The sequence below is a fragment of the Mustela erminea genome, chromosome 8, assembly GCF_009829155.1.
Source record: "Mustela erminea isolate mMusErm1 chromosome 8, mMusErm1.Pri, whole genome shotgun sequence".
Classification (NCBI taxonomy): domain Eukaryota; kingdom Metazoa; phylum Chordata; class Mammalia; order Carnivora; family Mustelidae; genus Mustela; species Mustela erminea.
Window position 1 is genome coordinate 76,417,544 of NC_045621.1, and position 16,383 is coordinate 76,433,926.

Below are 16,383 nucleotides of genomic sequence, written 5' to 3' on the forward strand. Positions count from 1 at the left end.
AAAATGATAAGACATAGGCTCTGCCTTTAAAGCACTTCCCATCTAGTTGTGGAGATCAAGTCCACACAGCCCAGGTAGAACACTGTAAGTAATTACAATGTTGTATGGGCAAGACTATTAGGAGTTCGAAAACACTGAATACATTAGCATTACTAACAGCATTCTCTAAACACGATAATTAATTAAAGAGAAAAGAGAGAATGGTCAAAGAAGAAGATAGCAGTGGGATGGCAGCACACTCCACTGATACAGGGGTAAAAATATTTTTCAGCACACATGGCTTTAAGATGGGGGCATCTTAGAATGGGAGACTTGGAGTCTGTGTGAGGTCATGCCGCATCCAAAACTCTGGAATTCAGTATTTACTTATGTAAAAAAAGAAACAACAAATTCAGATGGAATTTGCTTGTTACTCTCCTGATTCATGATGTTTGGCTCCATTGAGTTATAGAAAGTATGACCTACAAGCATCTGTTAAGTGCCATTGTTGGCATGGTACTGGGGACTGAATTAATAGAATCCTATAAATCCTGTTCTTGCCCCATAAATCATTATAATATTGTAACCTAAGGAAATATTAATAGTAGAAATATCATTAGCACATTCTTTGCAAAATGACAGAAAAGAACTGGCCTATGCTGAAACACCTGTGTTTTCAGTGACTTTTTCTTTGTTCCTCACCCTTTTCTCTAATTCCCTGAAGTTAGAGAAATCTTGGGAAAAAAGTTTATTGAGCCAAATCTAAGAGGTGGTAAAACAGTGGCATTTAAGGATGTAGGAAATCTTGAGTTTGGCTTTTTGGAATAATGAAGAGAGTCTGATTTAAGGAGTAAAGACCAACTCTATCCTTCAAAACATTTCACAGATAACTGCCAATGGCATTTATGTTACAACAGATCTGAATTTTCAATGAGAAATAACTCCATTCATTAGAAGCAATGTTTCAAAAGAATAAGAACTAAAGGATTAGAGAACGTAGACCCAATCCCAATACATCAAACAGCTTTATTTTTCTTTTGGAGAAGTCATTACCAACATTGTCATTAGAAGAATCTACTCATACTTAATTAAAAACAAAATTCGCCTGAAAAAATGGAGTAAGAATTATAAGCACCAAACTCAGCTTTTCTCAATTTTGGCTTTTATTTTACTGTTTGATGTAGAATTTTGGAAAATGTCTAGATTCAGTGCAGTGAAGAATCATTGGGTATAATGAAGTCTATAAGAACAGACGTGACTTGGAAATAAATTACTGGCTCGTGGGGAAGTCATCTACAATTTTAACTTTGGAGGTAAATGAGGCATGATGCTACTGCTTATTCTATTTACTGTCTGGGTTTTTTCCTTAGTGAAAACATGTTGAATAAGATTTTTATTATAAATGCTTTGGTATTATTAACATAATTTTCTGGGACTTGGACTTTCTTTTAAAACAAATATCCTTGTACCAGTTCTTACTTTGAATATGTATTCATTTAATGTTTAGTTGAGAATTTGAGATCTTATTCATTACTGTTCTTTATGATACCTTGAAGAAAACATAGTTGTATAAATCCATAAAAGGTATCAGCATAGTTAATAGCTTGGGTATTTTATGAATACTTATATTTTGTGAAAATGTAAGCCTGCTTTAAATGAATTTTTTCCATTTTTTTCCTAGGTAGATATTTCTGTATTTCAAAGTAGAAGACTATAAAAATCAGAGCACTATTATCAAGGGAGAAGGATAGCTAAATGTTAAAGTATAGGAAGAGATTCAGTAGATGTTTTCTCTAGACATAAAGAGATGATGTGCTAGACAGTTCCTGGAACATGAGTAGAGCTTTGATGTATTGTTTTTGGTTGATTGATATACCAAGGACACGGCTGCCTTCACAGTCAGAAGTGAACATAGGATGTGAAAAGTAAAATCTGAAAGAGCACTTGTGCTAGAGTATTTACTATTCTTTCTCTGTCGGCACCACTCCTAACCCAGCCTGTTTTATAACTGCCTGTAGTAAGGTGAAGCATCAGGAGGAGGAAGTAATGGGACATCTGAACATGGAAAAAAAAAGAAAGATGAGATCTGAAAAGGGGGTAGGTTCAGAGTTAGAAGCAAAAGTGCACTTTATCAGTTAACTACTTGGGTAAAGTGGTATAATCCATGGGGCACCCCCACACACCCGAAATAAGATATCAGAAAAGTAGAACTGGAATCCAGGGCTATGGACCTAAATTGTACACATCAATGGCTTCTCCTATATCAGCTCTGTGTTCCTAGTTCATGGATTGGAAGAGGGTCCTGAGGGCATCCAGTCATTACTCATGGTGGGGTGGCTAGAAGTCTGAGGATGTGAAGCAGTGACTGTCTCCTGATACTGTGTAGTTCTAAACTCTCCTCACTCTGGGTTTTGTTGTTGTTGTTTGTTGTTTGTTTTTTTATGATTATTGAAAGAGTTGAGAAGGGCCACTTCTGTAGTAAGGTTAGCTATTCTGGGATAACTGGGATTGATAATTATTATTATAAACTATCAATAAACCCAATAAAGAATTTCTTTGGGCAGAGCTTTTGGAAAACCAGCTTCTAATGCCAGCCTCATAATTAATGGGATATGTGAAATATTGGATAACAGCCTGTGTACCTCTCAGCAGACTCTTTTAATAAATCAATCTCTACTGATGCCCTGCTGTTAAGATTAAATGACACCAAATATATGCAACACTTGGAGAAAAATGAGGCACAAGATTTGTATTTGAGCTGTAGAATTTATTTTATGCTTAGTATGGAAAAACCCTCAGCCAAGGTAGCTGTGTGTAAATTCTGAAGCTTATACTATGAGAAAAGAACATCTTAAGCATCTGTGCCTGTATTCATTTGCGGGAGGTGCTGGGAATGACAAGAAGTATGGTACATTGTAAAGCAACCCAGTGAAATGACAATGAAGACCAAGGATTCTTCTTATGTTAAGATTATACTTCTGTTTTCTACATTAAAATAAAATTAATCTTTCTTCCTTATGATATAATCAATTATATAAATGTCTCTTCTTCCTTATTTACTTATAAAATCCTTGAGGAAGTCATGTCTCATATTTTCTACCTATATGAGACACAGTACAGAGCTTTGCACACACATATTCAAAAAAACATCTGGTGAAGGAATACTATCTTTTGATTTTCCAGCTGTTTATATAGAGATGAAGCTCCTCTCACATGTTATTAATGACAGCTATGGCAGCAAATAATAGAATAAGTTTGATAGGTGGTTCCAAGGGGGCATGGCTTCCTTTTCCAAAGAACTGCTTTGAAAGGCAAACATTTTAATAACTGCCTAAAAATTCATCAGTTATATCTGGCCATCAGCCAAGTTTCTGTGATTTTTTTTTAATCATTCACAAAGTATATGTTCCTCAAAAACAGAGCCTGAGTTTCATCATCTGCAGGACACAGAATGCCAGTTTTTAAAAGTGTTTTTGAAATAGAGTTTGCTATGTAATTATAGATGTAAAATTCTATCTCCTAGCTCAAAGAGAACTGTTGAAAGAAAAAGGAGATGCTTTGTTTGTCAAGAATGTCAGGGTCATTATTTTTATGGGATGCTTTTGAGAAACACTAATCTGTGGAAGAAAAGCATCCCAGAAGGCAAATTTGACAGTTGAAATTCTTGTGCCCAAATTGTTCCAAGGATCATAATTAATTGAAACATAATGAAAAGCTGAATACAGCTTTGTTTCGCTTCTTCACAGAGCCAGTGAAGTGATTCTAAGTTAAATCTTCAAGATCTAAGAGATGAAAATATATTCTGTTTTAGACAGAAAAACACAGGGTGATTGAGAGATGGTGAAATGCTGATAGACATCCCAACAACATTCTAGTGTAGTTTCAACTGGTTCTAGACTCTCAGAATAAGCAAAATCTCTTCCCACACTGATAAACACATACTTGTATATAGCATTCCATTTTTGAAGCAGACTTAAATAGCATGGGAGTTTATTATTGTCTGGAAAGTGATGCCAATGAAAAACTGCCAATTTGGCCCTTTTAAAGAAATCAAAACCTAATCTTGTCTCAAAGTCAATAATTTTTGGTAAGTTTAACAACTAATTTTAACAACTAAAACCAACTTGTGGGCAAACTTTATGAAATGGAATCTGTCATTTACACAGCAAAGGACTTTCAAGAACACAAATGGAGTTTTAGTTAAAATCGGGGAAAAACTGTAAGCTTCGGGACCTAGATTGCTTTACACTACAAGTATAATTGATTTTTGAGGTTTGGGGGGAGGGAATATTTTGAGTTGTGATCTCTTTTTATTATTGGCCCATGCCTCATACCCCATTGCTGCTAATAAAAAAGATATAGCATTTTCTCTTGGGACATTTAACTTTGGAGAGAAATTGAAACTGAACTATCTTATGTAGATCAAGATGGAGGTAGGGAGAAAGTTAGTAGTAGTAAAAATATTGTTGGTAGAAAACAAATAGGGTTAATGAGCCTGAATCTGAGAAATAACCCTGAGCTAATAGGTCTTGCTAAAGTCATGGAACTATTGGTGGAAGTAAGGTGGTCCTGACACGTTAGAAGATGAGCCCTGTGCAGGAGAATGTCATGGTCTCACTCACAGAGCTTCTGTGCAAGAGGATTTCATAACTCAGAGTCTATTTGCTGAGGAAAATTAACACTAATACACATCTAGCAAAACAAAGGTGCTGCAAATTGTTCGTTCAGTGAATGAGTAAGTGAATGAACACAGACTGTTCCTTCTCCTACAGGAGTTCAGTTCCTTCTACAGGACAGTTTTATATAGTTAATCCAGGTGTACAATATAATTTATTTGTATATTTTGATATTTCACCATGCTATCTCATATAGTCTGGGAATTAATCCAGTATGGATGACATTTTAAAAGGAAACTATTGCAAATTTTAAATAACTTATTTAAAAATGGGATTTTACAAATATTATGATTATAATTGCCATTCGAATACTAAGTTTTATATACACTGCTAAGCCTTGTGTATGGATTATCTTTTTTTGTACACACAAAGAACAAACCAACTCAGTATTAGCATCCCCATTTTATACAGGAAACAGAGGCTCAGAATGGTAAGTCATATGCTCAAATTGCACAACTAGTAAGGAGCAGAGCCAGGAATCACACTCAGGGAGTCTGATTCCAAGGCACACATTCTTAACCTCTAAATTGCCTTCTAAACACAATCAATGAATATTTCAAACTTTTTAAAAATCAAAACATGAATGGAGATCCCCCTGTAACTAAATACACACATACATTGAAATGTAGTTTCCTGGGCATGTGGACATACACACAGCCAAACCCGGTCCACTTTATGAATCCGATGTTTACTCACAAAAACATCACACTTAAAATCCAGAAAAAAATACAATCTCTTGTAGAGAAGTGGGAAGAAATATGAAAATTGCCGTAAGTGGATTTCTAAAGGGCTTACCACAGAAATAAACAAGTATTAAGAGGGAAAAAAGGTTCATACTTTATGGCTCACTTGTGAATAAAATTTACTTGGTTAAAAAAAAAAAAGCAAGAGAGAGAAAAGTTTTGGCATTGAATATTTTAGAGTAGGTATATGTTCTATAACAAGTAGTTTGGAGTAGTTTACCAAAACTTCAAACATAAAATCTATCTTTAAATATTAGCAAAATGAAATTGTAAAAGATTTATTATCCCCCTCGATTTTTTTTCATCTTTCTCCCTTATCCCCTGTCCCTGTGTCCTTCCTCCCCTTAATCCCTCAAATTATTTACTTAGTGCATTTTTATATGCCAGTATAAAAATCACTGTCCTCAAGGAGTTTATTTCCTAGTGGGGCACAGATGATAAAAATAAGCCAAAACAGGAAAATAACATAGTATGCTAGAAAGTGATAAATGCTATGGGGGAAAAAAAAAAAACAGGGCAGGATTGGTGCTACAGGAATGACAGAGGCAGGCTACAGTTTAGAACAGGATGATTAAGAGAGTCCTTATTAAGAAGAACATACTTAAGAAAAGAACTGAAGGAAGTGAAAGAGTTAACCATGTGGTTTTTGGAGGGAAGACTGTTCTAGACAGAGCACAAAGAGTGCATAGGCCCAAGACAGAAGTGTGCCTGATATGCTTGAGATAAGCAAGGAAGTTATGTGGCTGAATGGAGTTAAGTAAGGTTGGCTTTGGCGAGGTCGGGGAGGAGAACCAATAATGAGGTCAGAGAGGTAAAGTGGCCAAAACATATAATGTCAAGTTAGCTTCATATAGTCTTTCATGTTTACACTGAGAAAAATGAATAGCTAGTGTAGGATTAGGAGTGACATGATCTGACATGGGATTTAAATCAGCAGCTTTGGCTGCTGCATTGAGAACAGACTGTAGTGGGCAAGAGCAGAAGTAAGGAAATCAGTTAGGTGCTTTGCAATAATCCGAGTGAAGAAGAGTTATAGATCGTAAGTAGAACTGAGCAGGATTTAAATTCTGATTGCATTTTTACTATACGCATCAAATGATAGAAGTATCTCTCTCTAAGCACTGCTTCAGTGCTATCCCACAAATTGATGCACTGGGTCTTATTTTCATTCAGTACAAAATATTTTCTAACCTTTCTTCTGATTTCCTCTTTTGACTCATAGGTTATTTAGAAGTAACTAGTTTTATTCTCAAATATTTGGGGACTTTGTATACACCTTCCTGTTGTTGATTTCTAGATTAACTATTAAAGTCTGAAGCATACTTTATATTACTTTAATTCACTTAAGTAAATTAATGTATGAAGGATTGTTGTATGACCTAGAAGATGGTCTATATTAATGAATGTTCCATTTGAACTTGGAAAAAATGTGCATTCGGCGGTTGAGTGGAGTGTTCTATAAATATTAATTAGCTCAACTTTTCAATAATGTTCAAGTGTTTTATATACTTACTAATTTTCTATTTAATTATCAATGACTCAGGAGAGTACTGACATCTCCAACCATAACTGTGAATTTCTCTTTTCTTACCATAATTTTTTTTTTGTTCTATGTATTTTGAAATTCTGTTGTTAGATGCATACACATGTAGGGTTATAATGTTTTCTTGGAGAACTGACCTCTTTAACATTATATAATGTCCCTCTTTGTTCCTGGTAATATTCTTTAAAGTCTATTTTGTCCACTATAATATAGCTACTCTAGCTTTTTGTTGTTGTTATTACGTGTTTTCATGGTATGTCTTTTTCCATTTCTACTTTTAACTTAACTATGTCCTACATTTAAAATGGTTTTCTTGTAGAAGCATATAGTTTCATCTTGTTTTCTTATCTAGTTTGACAATCTGAGACTGTAGTGTGTTTATCCTATTTATATTTAATGATATTAATCTGTGGTTAGGTCAAACTCTATCATCTTGCTAACTGTTCTCTAACGTTCTATCTGTCCTTTGCTTCTTTTGTCCTCTTTTTTCCCCTACTTTTGAATCATGAAGTGTTTTGTTTTTTTTTTAATTTTAATTTACCTCTACTATAGGAGTATATGTCTTTTTATATAATTTTTAATGGTTGCTGTAGGTTTTTAAATATGCACTTTAATTAGGATCTGCCTTAAAATAATGTATCACTTTGTATATAGTATAGGAACCCTAAAATACTATATACACTTTTCCTCTCTTCCATATGCTGTTGTTGTCATACATTTTATATTTAAATTTGTGATAAATGTATAATACATTACTATTTTTGCCTTAGGCAGTTATCTTTTGAAGCAATTAAAATAAGAGAAATTAATTTGATGTTACCTTGCTTGATTCCAGTTCTAATGTTCTTCATTTCTTGATGTATATCAAAGTTTATGGTTGGTCTCATATTCCTTTTGTCTGAAGAACTTTCTAAATTCTGAAGATATTTTAAATGTAGAACCAGTGAAATTTCCAGATGTATTTGATGTAGCCTTTGAGAGAAAGCAAAGTCAAAGATTACCCCTATAATTTATAATAGAACTGCTGATAAATCACAATGAACAGCAAATAATTAAATAGAAAAGAATACATTTAGGAAGGAAGAGATACTAGTGTAAGAAAAAAAATCAACCCTAAAAGAAAAATATGACTTGCTACATCAAATGTATTTTGAGTTTTGGGGGGGTGTTTTGTTTGTTTTGTTTGCTTTTTAAGATTTTATTTATTTACTTGAGGGAGAGAGAGAGAGTGTGTACAAGCTGGGGGAGGGGCAGAGGGACAAGTAGACTTCCCACTGAGCAGGAAGCCTGTCACAGGCCCATCCCAGGACCCTGAGATCGTGACCTGAGTTGAAGACAGCTGCTTAACCAACTGAGCCACCCAGGCATCCCCCTCAAATGTATTTTGTAATTACTTATCTGTCATGGATTTTTCTGCCCATCAAAGTCCTGATTTTGAAGATCCGTACAAGTCCCCAGGTTGGCAGAGGAGGCAAAGATCCTATGTCTACATGTGCCTACCTCTTCCCATTAATCTGGATGCAAAACTCAGTCCCTTCACTGGTTTCAACAAGAAGTCTTTCCCTTGCTTTCACTCTCATGTTCATCAGGTTTCCTCTTTTTATTTTTTTTTTTACTCCTTCATTTTTGTTCCCTTCTTATGAAATCGCCTCCTGTGAATTCTGAATTCTTGTTTTATGTGGAGTTTAACTATCTTCTACAATCAGCATCATACAAACAAAATCCCTTAAGGAGGTTATTGGAATAAAGATGGTCTCAGGATCTCCCTTTCCTAGCAACTTAGGTTTATGAATTTACCCCACTCTTGCAGGTAAAGTTCCTCCTGGATTTGCATACAAGACATTTACTGGGATTGTTCTTAGAATCAATATCTGTGAAGGAGCAAGGGAGATGAGACCAGGCAGAGGGAGAAGTTAAAATGAAATAGAGTTGAAATAGTAGCTACAGTCAATGCCACAGTGATCTCTCAATGATCACTGAGATGATCCTACAAAGATGTCCCACATTGGGGAACACAGCCCACAATAATCAATCACTGGATATAGCTGCAGCCAGGAACAGGTGCATAGACTTGGGCAAGGCAGCTTGAGGTCAATTCCCAGAGTTGCATGCAACTGTAAGTTGTTAGCAAACACTACCAGCATCTGAGATCATGAAGACTTGACTTTGCAGGGGAATCTACAAAGTGTCCAAATGTATTCACTATAATCCATTCCTGTACGACTCAGTTCCACTTGCTCCACATAGTATATTGCCTCCACAAGGGAATGACTCCAGGACTGTAACTGGCAGCCTTTCCTAGGAAAGCTTTATGAGGAGTTTAGTAGGACAAGTTACAGTGTCCCCTGCAGCTCTTCCCCAGGATGCATCTGATATGTAGAGTCTCCCTCATCTATTAACCCCACTACTAAATTCTGCTCACCTTCGACTATCATATCAGCTGGTCTTCCTCACTTAGTTGGCAGAAGGATCCAGGCTCCCCTCAGAGACGAGGACGTCTGGGCCCCTAGTTGCTGTGACTTTCTCAGGATGTGGCTTTCGCTCATGTCTATTTACCATAAAAATTGGTGTGGAGAATGCCGAGAGCTCCCTTCCACCTTCCACTTTCCCCAGCAGATCACCTGGGTAACAAGTGTATTTTTGTCTGCTTGTATTATTAACAGCAGCCCTACCTTCTCCTGATGATCAGGGACAATTACTCCTGACAGGATGTGGATTTTTTTTTTTTTTTTTTTTTTTTTGGTCTACTGGATTCCCGGCACAAAGAACCTAAAGTAACCATGGGGCAGTCCAGCTAAAGCTTAGTGGAGCTCCTGTAAAAGCATCCCTTCTCTGAGAATCACAACCATTAGAACCACAGAACCTAGAGTTGTGGGGATAGAAGTAGAGATTTCCCAAGTGGTCACTGGGAGTGATAAGCAGAGTCTCTCATTCTTGCAACCCTTACTTGCCAGATGCATGTAGTCTTCCCTCTAGGGAACACAACATTATATAATGGTTGATGATATAAGGAGTATTCTTCATCCTGGAGAATGAAGATGTGTACCATATCCTCATAGAGTATAACTTCCAAGTTGCCACCTTAGTTGTACCTTCAAAAAGTCATTCCATCGGGGTGCCTGGGTGGCTCAGTTGGCTAAGCTTCTGCCTTCGGCTCGGGTTGTGATCTCGGGGTCCTGGGATCGAGCCCCGCGTCAGGCTCTCTGCTCCACGGGGAGCCTGCTTTCTCCTCTCTCTCTCTCTGCCTGCCTCTCTCCCTACTTGTGATCTCTGTCTGTCAAATAAATAAATAAAATCTTAAAAAAAAAAAAGCCATTCCATCAGACTAGCAGAATCCAGTGATAGGATATATGATAGGACCAGTAAACCTCATTGTCAGGTGCCTATTGTCACATCTCATTTGCTGAAAAGTGCTTTGTTTGGTCCAGTGCAATTTATGTAGGATCACATGTTGGCATGTTTGCCCTTGAAAATGGTGCTGTTAATGAGCCTAGTGGGCAGGAAAGGCAATCACATAGAGAACTCTACTCGAAATAAATTTCTGTGTTCCAAGATGGAATGGACACGACGTAATCAACTTTGGTTGGTTGGTCCCCTCATGGGATGGTGCCTTATTAGAAGATCAGCCCTAGTGTTACTGCTATCAGTTTAGATAATTAGCAGCAGTACTAGGTCTACCTGGTGACTGATAACCATGTTTTTGGGCCCATATAGACTACATCCTTGCCTCCATAGCTTCTCCTGTATAAGCCCTTTGTACAACATTGAGGTGGATTTTGATCCACACTGGCTATTGTCAACTAAGTTACTCTATAAGATTGTTTGGGGCCCCTTCACTAGTAGACTCTCTCTGGTCCACTGATTATGTGAACCAAAGTTTTTCACACGTCACACCCACGTTAACATGCCAGCTCACAGGTTTCTTCTCCAGGCTTCTTTGTCTCATTTTTCTAACTTTTCTCCTTTCAAGCTCCTGGTCAACAAATCCAAACATATGTCTCTGCTAGTGAATCTACATATAATCTTAAGCAACATATTTGTCTTTCAACCCAAAATAGATGACAGTGCACACCACCCAAACTGTGCCAATGGGAAGACCGCCCCCACTGTGCTCTCCCCAGGCCACACCTGAGTGAGGCTGTTGTGCCTGAATCCAAAGGCCCTATCAGTTGTCTACTCTTATGTATTGCCTTTCCCCAAAGCTAGGTGGTTTAAAACACCATATTGTTTCTTAAAGAGAGATGACAAACATGGCCAAGGATGAAGACGAATAGAAGTGAATGAAAGTGAAATTCATAAAACGAGGATATGAAAAATAGGGACTGTGATATCACTATCAACAAACAATGAAAGGATGTGAGACAGAGACTGTGAGATAGACAATGATGTTATAAATAAGTATAGGAGATAAACTAGAAAAAATATTTATGCTTCATACTACACAAAGCCATAATTCCTTACCTTTGTCTTCAGGCCTCTGCCAACTTCGGATTCCATTTGTCAGGTAAGCATTCTTTGAACTGCTATACTCTGAAGGCCCTATCAGAAACCACTGTGAGAAAATGGTCTCTTATTTACTGCCTTCATGTTAGTACTTCAACCTGGAATTTTCCTCCCACTCCATCACACCCCAACCCTTCATGAAATACTTAATTACTTTTTATGATCCAACTCAAATTCTTTTTGGACATTAGTGGAGACTTAAACAAACAAACAAACAAATGGAGCCTCAGTGAAGAAACTCCTGTCAAGAATAGATTTTCCCCTCCCCCAGCACACTGAATTCCTTAATAGCGGGGCCTATTTTATCTGTCACCATACTGCTACACAAAACACAGAGTAGGCGCCGACACTTTGGTGAATGAATGCCTTAGCACCTTATACTCAGGCCATGCAGCCTTGTATTATATTTTATAGTCATTTATCATTTCTATACATTAAAATCTCCCTGAAGGCAGAGACCACATCATAATTTTGATTTTTATAGAATCTAGTAAAGTGTTTTAACATCAAACTAGGACTCAAACATTTAAATTAATTTGTTAGGGATTAGTACTGATCCAAGACACATGAGAAGAGGAGCTGACCTGTGATGTAGTAATTACAAAAACAGCCCCACAGCCTCAGGGAATCTCATGAGGATCTCTGAAGGTGGAATGGCTCTTTAGATATGTCCTGAATTAAGGCCAGGGGGACGAGCCCTTGCATCCTGCATTGCCCAGACGTTGGATTTGTGCTGTGTCACAGGAAGAAGGCATAACCTTGGGTGAGGCAGCTTCCTTGAGCCAAGGACAATGCCTAAAGGAGGACACAGCTGTGAGCCATCAGCATCCAGATTCCAGCCAACAAGGGCATCTAGGTAGTGCCTGGCAGCACCGTATAGGGCATCCCTGAGAGGGAAAAGGCAGTCTCTTACTCACCTTCCATAAAAACCTTCGTAAGGTGTGGGAAAGCAAACAAGACTGAATTTACTCGTAGCATCCAAGCCTTCAACTCCTTTGAGTCCAAACAACTTCTTTTCCTCTTTGAGGACTTGAACTGGCACTTGGGGCATTTATTTCTGGCTCTGCCCTGTCACTAGGATAGTGGGTAAGTTTCTCACACTCACCTCCACAATGCTACTCACCAACGACAGTACTGCCACCAGCCCAGCCTAATCGAGCTGGGTCTCCCTGCATCAGCAGACATCTCTGTGACATGTGGCTTTCTGGGGGTTATACAGTTGTCCCTAGCTAGAAGATGGTAGCATTATAAAATATGGGCCTAAAAGATATAAAATTCTCACCAGTGTCTTCTATCATCTTTTCCACTCAGGTTCAAGGCTTACTTTTAGGTTAATGACTCCTACACAAAGGGAGAAGCATCAGCTTCTGTTCTTTTCAGCCCCTGCATGCATGATCCCTGCCTCCTACAAGAAGGGGCCAGAATTATCTATTGGGCAATTTTGCTTGCAGGGACGACTCATCTCCTTGGTTCCTCCTTGTTTTCTGATCTTAATTTCTACAGGGGTAAGAAAAGTTTACCATGGTAACTGTTGTTTGCTAAAAAATTACCCACCTTTTCTATAACCATTTTTTTTTTCCAAAAATGGAGAGGAAGATGCTTTCCTTTCTGGCAGACTTATGCATTGAACAAGTACCATATAAATAGGTAGCTTCTACATTAAAGGTGGTTTGTACTTGGATGGTCCCAGCTATTCTCTCTGAACTCAGATGTCCTACACTAAAACTAAATTAATGGACACAGTCTCTTACCAGGCTTCCCATTGTTTTCCCTGAGTTTCCCAGGGCTGGAGGTTAGAAACCATTCTGTGGCACCTTACTTACAGGGCAGCTGATTTACTAGGACAACTGGTAAACCAGCACCATCAACTGCAACTCCCCAAGTCTCAACTAAGGCCTCCAGCTCAACTCAGCCATTTGGTTGGGTTCTGTAACAATAGGCTCTGTTCCCTCTTTTTCTTCTCTTCTTGAATAAAGCTTTGCTAACAAGGAGAATTTAGATCTCCCATGAATTCTAAAGCTTCTCTAATAATGCCTTGCTGTATGTTGCTCTTGTAAAAACATGTTTTAACTGAATGCGATTTTCCAAACTGTTCAATAACACCTTGTCATATGGCTCATTGCAAAAGACTCTATTATTAACACATTTCCAGAGAACTCTTCTCCTTCCTGTTGGTGCATGGTGGGGAAGTGCATGTACGAGTCCCAGCAACTCTCCCCATTATCAAGTGTACTATTTGATGCTGTCAAGTATTTCGTCACAGATGTGAAGCTCTGGCAGGACTGAGATCACGTGTACCTCCTAATGCCAAGTCCATAAACTTCCTTTTAATCTTCACATCTCCACCTCTGAAACCTGCCACCACTGCAACCCAGCATGCTAGCTTCAAACTCAAAATCCTTCTGTCTGTTCCCTGAAATTAGACTGCCTGAGAATGTATCTAGTGTATGGTTAACAGGTTAGCCACCTTTAGTAGGGAATTCCAACGTATGCCTGATGCCTGCTTCAAAAGTAGATGTCCTCATCTGAGGGACTCAATAAATAGAGCTTGGTAAAATGCAAAAGCACAATGACCACATACACACTTCCCATTAGGAAAAAAAAAAAAAAAAGTTCTATTTTAGAGTCTATTGAAGTAAATCTCTAAGAAAATACCTCTCATCTGTAACTTGGCATGATTTGGGCTTATATAATGATTTGATACTTTGATTTTTGCTTAAAATATTCAATCTTGAACACTGTGTCCCTATACAAAAACTGGAACACTGACCTCAGAGTAGATCTCTACCTCAAATTTCTTATGGGGCTATTGGGGACCTATTCCTTTAAGATTCTTAGAAAAGTTATCGTTAATTGAACATAGAAGGTCTGGGAGACATATCCTGAAAATCTGTAAAGACTTTCTGAAAAGGTCTATGAAAAATCCCCTTAAATATTTCAATTCTTAAGAAAGGGTTTAACAACCACACATTTTGTTTCATGTTTACTGTAAGACCACATTTCTTGACAGTACTCTGGAATTGATCTTTCCCCAGAGGTTCTTTTCTTATTTTTGAGAGTCTTCTTCAGGGAGAAATTAGGGAAGAGAAATATTTTATTTTTGAAGTTAGCAAATTAAGGGCCATTTTTAGTCATCCTACATTGGGCTTAAAAATGAGGTAATTTCTTCTTTAGCTCATATCTCTTTATTTTATGATATATAGTGAAAGAGATTCATTGTCACTTTCAATATTTAGCATAGAAATATCCTTAGCCAGATCAATTAATTCACTAGATACATTTTGTAAGTGACAGTTTTCCCAAACTTTCTATCACTACATATCAAAGATCTCCTATCTTCTAGCCCCAATACCATTCCATTCACCCTCCTTTAGGTCTTCACTGACTGCCACTTTGAGGCTCACTGATCCGGGTAATACCCATGTCCAGGTAACAAAATCTGTTCCTTTTGCTAAATAGCAAATCCATGTAAAACATACATTCATTTCCTTTTGCTCATGATTTTGTCTGACAATAATTTTCAGGAATGCTCAGCTCGGCAGATCCTAACTGGAGCCACCCTTGTAGTCATTGTCAAATATGGCCCAGAACTATATTGGTCATATGAAGACTCAACGGGGCTAAATGTCCAAGAAAGCTCATTCTCATGTCTGGCAGTTGAAGCCAGTTGTTAGCTGGTAGCTCAGCTTTATTGTCACCTGCGGCATGTACATATCGCTTGGCTTGCTCACACCTTGGTACCTTTCCGTAGTTGGACTTCTTTAAATGACTATTCAGGACCAAAAGTATAAATGTTCTCATGAGCAAGGTAAAAGATGTATCACCTTTTACGACCTGGTCTCAGAAATCACATAACATCAGTTCTCCTTATTCTGTAGTCAAAGTAGTTACAAACCCACCCACATTCAAAGTGAGAGAATGTATACTCATCTCTCAGTGTGAAGAGTATGTAAGAATTTTGCAGCCATTTTTTAAAACCCACCAAAGGGGCCTTGCCATCTTGCTTTCTCTTGTATCACCAGTCTTTATGCTAATAACAGATACACAGGGGATACTCCTTGAGGGTTTGCTGAAATAATGAATTTTTATAGGAAAAGAAAAGAAGTTCTGTGGTTTATGCTAACACCAGTGAAACACCATGTGAGGGCTCTACCCCTGAGATTTTCAAAAAAAGAAGACAACACTACTGGTATCTTGGGTGATTTAAGCAGTCACTTGTCTAAAAGCAAAAGGTTGACCCTTATGTTCTCTTGGCCCTATTCATTTTTTGATTTTCTAGGCATAGGGAAGATTCCTACATTATCAGAATTTTCATTTGCATTTTGAATGATAATCAACTTCCCTTACTCCAAGAATACGTGGCATTATGATAACCTGTAGCAGCCTCAAGTAACACATGGAAAAGAAGAAAACTTCTCCATCCTAAAGAACTATGGATGCTCTTCAGGTACTCAGGGAGCAACTCTGGCCACACAAATATACAGCTAAATGTTCTTTTCTGTTCCCTGTTAGTTTGGGTATATAGTAGAATGTTTCCATATATTGTGTCACAGGACACAGAGAAATCCTATGTGTGGATGAGGGGAGCTATAGGAATATTACATACCAAGACCAAATACCTAGACTCTGAGTTAGGATGCAAATTCACTTTCTATACATCACACAAAATTATAAGCAGGGCACAAGCCTTAAAAACCTTTGTTATTGTCCATCAACACCACCACCTAACAAGTTACCCCATTTACAAGTGGAAATAGCTCCTTAGAAATGTCAGACATCTTGTTTAAATCCTCTGAAACAAAACAATTTCTGTGATGCATGTCTAGTGATGCCAAGAAATCCATCTGCAAGCCAGAATTTCATCCTTTAAATACCTTGTTATGGTAGCACAAAAGAACACAATGAATTTTGTTTAGAGTGTCAGTCTGCCATCTCTGGG

The 16,383-nt window shown here is 37.7% G+C and overlaps 1 long non-coding RNA gene across 3 annotated transcripts in view; it reads right to left on the bottom strand.

Annotated features, from left to right (window-relative positions):
- The window catches only part of LOC116597858, a 60,619-nt gene extending 47,480 nt beyond the window's left edge, over nt 1–13,139 (bottom strand). For 2 of the 3 annotated variants that reach the window (XR_004288815.1, XR_004288814.1), the window contains exons 1-2: nt 11,403–13,139; nt 7,762–7,913 (exon numbers count right to left, since the gene is read on the bottom strand). This is a non-coding gene — a long non-coding RNA (uncharacterized LOC116597858). Of the gene's footprint in view, nt 1–3,138; nt 3,762–7,761; nt 7,914–11,402 lie in introns of those variants that run through there. The other variant, XR_004288816.1, reaches the window with a different exon arrangement.
- Nucleotides 13,140–16,383: the final 3,244 nt, after the last annotated feature.